Consider the following 7,691-nt stretch of genomic DNA (forward strand, 5'->3'; position numbering starts at 1 on the left):
TCCTTAGATGCTGCCTGGCCTGCTGTGTTCCTCCAGCTCCACACTGTTATCTTTTCTGTGAAACTCAGTGTGCTTTGGGGAAATGTCAGTTCTTGGTGGTGTGTTAACACGCTCACGTCTGAATCAGAGACTTCAGTGCAAAATCCAGGCTGAGAGCTATGCAGTAAAAGAAGAGCAAGGAATTTTCCTGATGTATAGACAGTGCTAATTCCTGAGCCAACATGTGTGGAATCACCAATTTTTGATGATTTTGGAGAGGGCAAAAGGAAGATTAATGATAAGAATGATCAGGGCTTTCAGTTCTGTGAACAGGCTGGAGAAGCTAATCTGTTTTCCCTAAAGCAGAGCAGGCTCAACATGAGATTAGCTAGAATAAGTTAAATGAAAAGGCTTCCAAACCTGAAGGGTCAGTTGACGTAGCTTGAACATTATTGGCAAAAGCAGCAGAGATACTATGAGGAAATACATGCAATGGCTACTCAGTATTTGGATTGCACTGTCTCCTTGGTTGGTGGGTGCAGATTCAATAGTGTTCTTGAGAAAGGAATTGGATAAATGCTCGAAGCAGAAAAACTACAGGAAAGAACAGGGAATAGGGCTAACTACATGGGTGTTTCGAGTCATACAGCAGAGAAACAAACCCTTTGGTCCAACCAGTCCATGCCGACCATAATTCTAAAGTAGTGCCACCTATCTGCTCTTAGTCCATTTACTTCCAAACATTTCTTTATCATGTACTTATCCAAATGTCTTTTAAACATTGTAACTGTACCTGCAACCACCACTTCCTCTGGAAGTTTGTTCCACATATGAACCACTCTGTGTAAAAGAAAAAAGTTGCTTCTCATGTCTTTTTTAAATCTTTCTCTCTCACCTTAAAAATATATTTTTAATTATACTTTTTATATTTTATTAAAAAAAACTCTCATCTGCTCTTGAAACCCCCAACCCTAGAGAAATGACACCTGCCATGCATCTTATCCATACCCCTCATGATTTTATAAACCTTTATAACGTCACCCCAAAACCACCTATGTTCGTGAATAAAGTCCCAGCCTATCCAGCCTCTTCCTATAACTCAAACCCTCTATTTCAGGCAACATCCTCGTAAATGTTTTCTGAATTTTCTGGTGAGCTGCTGGATTTGATGGGATGAGTGATCTCCTTTGATGTACTACTCGGTGATTCTAACACTGGGTTTATTAATGGTTTCTGCATTCAAGTTAGTACAGACAGTACCAGGGTTGCAAATGGATTCTGTTCCTGAGTCTGTTCGCAAGTCAATTTGTACACAAGTCAAAACAATATGAAGCAGCTGTTTATAAGTACAAGTAATGTCTGCATGTTGGATATTTGTAATTGCACCACTATATGGCATTGCATTTGTAAGTGTGAGCATCTTTTTGTTGAATGTTCATTAATCAGGGACCCCTGTACTGGATTATGTTTTCATTGTCACCGGTTAGACCATAACTGGAGAGCTGTGGATGATTTTGGGCACCATATCAGGGGTGAGATATTTTTGTTTAGAGAAATCAAACAAAAAAAATAGAATTGTTGTGGTTGAAACAGAAGGTAAAAGGTTGTCAAAAAGAGACTTTTAGATGGTTTTGATAAAGCACAGAGAAAAACCATTTTCTTTGATAGTGAGTCAGTAAACCAAGGTCGTAGATTTAAACAACTGGGAAAAGATGCATGGTGAGGTATAAAATGTTTTCACCTAGTGTTGCTGAGTTTTGGAACACTATCTGACAAATTGGTGAAGCTCATTCCATTAAAATGTTAAAATGAAAGTTGGACAGGTACCTCAGGAAGTTTAACTTTTAACTGTCCTTTCTTTCTGCCTTGATCCGAAGATTCTGCATCTAGGTACAAGTACCTAAGATGGTGCCTTGTGTGGCGACGTTATGCACTTTTCTCTGTAATCCTATACTTTTTGTACTTGAGTACATATGACAATTGAAATTAAATCAAAAACTTGCAGCGGTATAGAAGAAAATTGAGACTGCTCAGATGAGTCAGCACAAGCTATGAATTTCTATGATTCTAATTGTAATATTTCTGAAGACACAGTTATACTAAATAATTTTCTTTGTTCCAGTAGCCGGATTGAGCTTGGAGATGTTACCCCGCACAACATCAAACAGCTGAAACGGTTAAACCAAGTCATCTTCCCTGTAAGTTACAACGACAAATTCTACAAGGATGTACTGGAGGTTGGAGAACTTGCAAAATTAGGTAAAATTTGTGTGAACTCTTGCACGTCTTCTTAATTTTTTTTTTGAGTAAATTGTTGACGCTTTACTTGGTAATATTTTGCCTGGAGTAAAACTGTTCAGGTAGCGTATTCAGATAGTTATCTAAATTATTATGGGTGTCAAATCTCCATTTATCGTACAGATTTTCATTCTTCTTGTTGAAAGGAAATTTAATTGTCATTGGTTAAAATCCTGGAACGCTCTATAACAACATAATAGATGTACACAGACAAGACTGCAATGGTCCAAGACGCCAGCTCATCAACTTCACACGAGCAGTCAGGGATAGAGAAAATATGCTGATCTTGCTTTAAAAAATGTTTTTGAACAGCAGAAGGGCTATACAAAATATATTGAAAATCTTCCAAAGTGTTGTAACAGTGAACAGAAAAAGTTGTTTGCTTGCAGAAGCCGACAATGTGAAATCCTTTTCACGCATTCTGCTTTAAAGCAGTTCAGAAAATCCAGATGAATGATCTGTGCTTCCCTACCTTCTGTTTTCCATCTGTTAACCAATTCTTGATCTATATTGGTATATTACCCCAATTCCATGTACTCTCATTTTGTTTACAAACCTATTGTGTGGTACCTATGCCAAAGCCTTCTGAGAATTCAGATGTACCAGATTCACTGGTTCTTCTTCATCTATGCTACACGAGAAACTCCCAACAAATTTCCTCGTACTTGATGTTCCTTTCACAAGTCCACATTAATTCTGCCCAATTTTACCGTTCTCTTCTAAATACCCACGTATCGCATAATTTTTGGATTCTAGCATTTTACCTTGGCTGACATCAAACTGACAGGTCTTTTGTTCTCCATTCTCCTTGTCCCTCCATTTTTAAATTGTGAGGTTAAGTTTGCAACTTTCCACCTTCAGGAACTTTTCTGGAATCTGTACAGTTTTGACAGATAAGCCCCAAAGCATTCACTACCTCTACAACCAAGTCTTTCAATTTTCTGGGATTACAGCCTTCAATCCAATTAATTTTTCAAGTACTCTCTCCTTGCTAATACTAATTTCTTTCAATCCCTCACTTTCACGTGACTGAATCTCCTGTTATTTCTGGGAGACTTTCCATGAAAGCAGATGCAAAGTAATTGTTTATATCTCTGCCATTTTCCTGTCATCCAGTATAAATTCTCTTGTCTCCACCTGTAATGGTCCCACATTTGTATTAACTAATCATTTACTTTTCATATACCTTCTGGTTTGGGATCTGAGATTAGCTCTGTAAACTTAGGTCAAATCTTTTTGTTTCTTATAACCTCAATAATAAAAATAACTGCACATTCATTCGAGCTTTCGATGGGTGTGTGCTCTTTGGAACCTAACTGCTTATCTGTTGGAACTGCAGTTTGAACTGCATGTGAGTTTCTCCCACACTAATTTTGAAATTTTACCTTGTGAATGCTATAATTTCTATTGCCCGTAAACAGGAGAAATGGAATCCACATTGTATCACAGATAACAAAACGCAGGGCTTTCTGCTTCTGAGTACTCAACTTAAGCACTCAAGTCCTTTAATTGTATTCAATCGTAAATTACTGTTTGTTGCAAAGAATAGCAAGTGTGAACTATGGAGTTTAGTCACAGTTGCAAGATAAAAAGGGAACAGTTTCTCCTTTGACATAAAATATGGGCGAGAGCTTGTAGAATCAGTGGTACAACATTTAAGGAGGCCATTTGGTCCCTTCACTGTGTGCCAGCTCTTCGATAGAGCTGTCTGTTAATTCTGCTATGTTGCTCTTCTCCAATTTTTAGGGCAAGATATTTTTTTCCCTTCGAGTATTTATCTAATTCCCTTAAAAAGTTACTGTTTAAAATGCTTCCACCACCTTTTCAGGCAATGGTTTCCAGGTCAAAACTACTTTTGGATTTTTTTGTAATTCATTCAGGGGATGAGGGTGTCACTGGCTAGGCCAGCATTTATTGCCCACACCTAACTGACCAGAGGACAGTTAAGGGTCAACCGCATTGATGTGGTTCTGGATTCACGTGTAGACCAGACCAGATAAAGATGGCTGCTTCCTTCCCTAAAGAAAGTTAGTATGTGAAAAGGGTTTTTCCGACAAATGACAATGGATTCACGGTCATCATTAGACTCTTAATGAATTCAAATTCCACCATCTGTTGTGATAGGATTCAAACCCAGATCCCTAGCATATTACCTGGGTCTCTGGATTAGCAGTTCAGTGATAATACCATTAGGCCATCGTCTCCCCATAATACCTTTTTTGAAAAAGTATTATGTAACAGACCGTAAACAACATCATAGACTAGTTTTATATTCGTTTAAAAGGTTTTGGCATCATGGCCAGCAACATTGCTCATCCTCACTTCCCATTGCAAAGATGTGCCTTCTTAAACTACTGCAGTGATCTAGGTATACCCACAATGCCGTTGTGGAATTATTCCAGGATTTTGACACGTTGACAGTGAAGGAATAGTGATAGATTTTCAGTCAGGATGGTGTGACTTGCAGAGGAACCTGCTGATGGTTGTGTTCCCAGGAACGTGCTGTCTTGTCCTTCTCGATAGTAGGGCTTGTGGGTTTGGAAGGTGCTGTTGAAGGAACCTTGGTGAGTAGTTGCAGTGCATCTTGTTGTTGCTATCCACTACTGTGCATTGATGGTTAACATTGAAAGTGTGAGATAGAGTGTTGATCAAGCAGGCTGCGTTGTACTGGATGGTGTCAGGTTTCCTGAGTGTTATTGGAGCTGCACTCATCCAGGCATGTGGAAATTATTCCAAACTTTTTTTTATTCAAAAGGTAGACGAATGAATGATTTAAAAAAAGTAATCTACCTGAAGTTCATGTCCTCCATGTCATTTGTGGAACCTAAAGTCAAGGTTTTAAGTTATTGGACATTCGTTCTTCCATGCCGGATAAAATTTTGTGTGTGTGTGTGTGTATGTGTGTATGCATCCAGATCTAGTCACTGATGTATTCCTACGTATGTTACACTGCACATAATGATCAGGTGTGAAAGTTTTGGAGTGAAATTTATTTGCTTTGTGCTTGGAAATGTGATTTCCTCTACAAGTGGCTGGGAATTTGGGTTCAAACCTTTATCTGAAAGAAATTATCTCTGAATACGTTGCTCCCTCCATTTTCTATTGGTATTAGTTAACTACTCGAGTCCTGATATCAACACTAATTTCCCCTTTGAATCTTGTTAAGCCTTTTTAGGAATGGGGTCATGGTTTTCATCTCTTAATCTGCACACGCTAGAGGTGAATGTTACTTAAGAGATGAACTCATGATTGTTTACTATAGTCTAAAGGGAGAGAATCCCAGGCAGATGAGTGGGAAGGCAGGTAATGTAGATGTTTTTTAAGTCTAGCTATCCAGATCCAATAACGAAATTATTGTTGATGTCTGTGAATGTAAACAGACATGCAAGCATGGTTACAAAATATCACTGTTCCTCTGCTACTATTTCAGCAGGAATTTGTATAGAAAACTTACGCAAGGTTGAGTCCCATGGCTGCACAGCAGAAATTTTTATCGGAGTCTGAAAAGGGCAGCTTTTACTGATCAACTCTAAAGGCAATCCTACCTTCATTGCATCAACAGAAGGGGCAACCAAACCTGCAGCACACATGCATTGTAGACCATCTGGGGTGCAGCAGCTTCTCTTGGCATTTAACAATGCTGGGGTTGGTATGAGATTCGATCAGTTTTGTTTGATTCACAAATAAAAGTCTGTGTGACGTCTATAACCAGTTCCTTGAAGTCTGGGTTGTAGTCCAGATTGCTAGTTGTACATAGTCTATTTAATGTGCATCTGTCATGTGGATGCAATACTTGAATTTGATTATCTTGATTTGGGAAAATGCTGTCTCACAGAGGCATGCGGAGTCAACATAAGCTTTCATTTTAAAAGCACAGATGATAGAAGTAGGTATTTTTTCTCAGTTTTTAGGATCCCTAAAAATTGCTGTCCCTTGATCTGACTTTCAGCTGAATATCATTTTACTATGGTGATTATATCCAGACAGACGCCCCTGCTATCTAAATCAAATGCCTTTGAATTTGGTCGCCAACCTGCTAATGTCTACTTGAAGAAATGGATTTGACACATGGGAAAGGATAGACGGGGGATAAAAAACTTTTCCCCTTGAAGAAGGGATCATTGAGGGGGCATGAATTTAAGGCAAGAAGCAGGAGGTTTACAGGAGATGAGGAAATTTTTTTTCACTGAGGTTGGTGGGAATCTGGAACTCACTGCCTGTGAGGGTGGTAAAGGCCGAAACCCTCATAACGTGGACACACGCAATGCCTTGGTGTACAAGGCTATGGGCCAAGTGACAATGGACTTAGAGAGTTGGGTTGTTTTTGGCCAGCGCAGACTTGATGGGCTGAAAGAGCATTTTATGTGCTGTGCTATGGTTCTGTTATATAAATGAAGATTTTTATTGGTATTATGTCTGGTAAAAAATGTTCTTGTATCTGCATTACCTCAGTCTTCTAACTTAGAGTCATACAGTACAGCAGGAGACCATTTGGTCCATTGTGCCTGTGCTAAATCTTCTAAGAACTGCCCAGTTAGCACCTTCCCCTTCCCTGTTCCTGCTCCATAGTAAGATTAAGATTTTCTGATTCCTTCCAGAAAGTTAGTCTTGAATCTGCTTCCACCATCCTTGTAGAAAGGACATTCCAGATGGTTTTTTCTGAAAAAACACAATCTTCTTGCCTATCCCTCCGCTTCTTTTATCAATCATCTGAAATTTGCATCTATTGCCAATAGAGTCGGATTCTCTGTAGCTACTGAATCAAAAGCTCCTCATGAAAATATTTGTGTACCTCTTCGATTATCACCTTCAGTGGCTCATGGGCATCTGCCTGTCTGACAGGAACTATGGATTTTGGGCCAGCCTTGGAGTTAGCTTAAAGCTGACTTCCTCCACAAGGTCAAGTATGCAACAGTGCCTGGGAGGAGGCTTTGCAGTAGTCATATCCAGTAGTGGTTGGGATTTCCAATGGGAATCACCATTACTTGCATAGTTTTTTTTTCTTTATACATTCACAGGATGAGGGCATCGCTGGCTAGCAGCATTTATTGCCCATTCCTAATTGTTAAGAGTCAACCACGTTGCTGTGGGTCTGGAGTCACGTGTAGGCCAGACCAGGCAAGGATGGCAGTTTCCTTCCCTAAAAGACATTAGTGAACCAGATGAGCTTTTCCTGACAATCGAAAATGGATTCACGGTCATCATTAGATTCTTAATTCCAGATATTTATTGAATTCAAATTCCACCATCTGTCATGAGATAGTAGGAACTGCAGATGCTGGAGAATCTGAGATAACAAGGTGTAGAGCTGGATGAACACAGCAGGCCAAGCAGCATCAGAGGAGCAGGAAAGCTGACGTTTTGGGCCTAGAAGAAGGGTCTAGGCCCGAAACATCAGCTTTCCTGCTCCTCTG

Source organism: Rhincodon typus, chromosome 6, assembly GCF_021869965.1.
Source record: "Rhincodon typus isolate 14 chromosome 6, sRhiTyp1.1, whole genome shotgun sequence".
NCBI lineage: Eukaryota > Metazoa > Chordata > Chondrichthyes > Orectolobiformes > Rhincodontidae > Rhincodon > Rhincodon typus.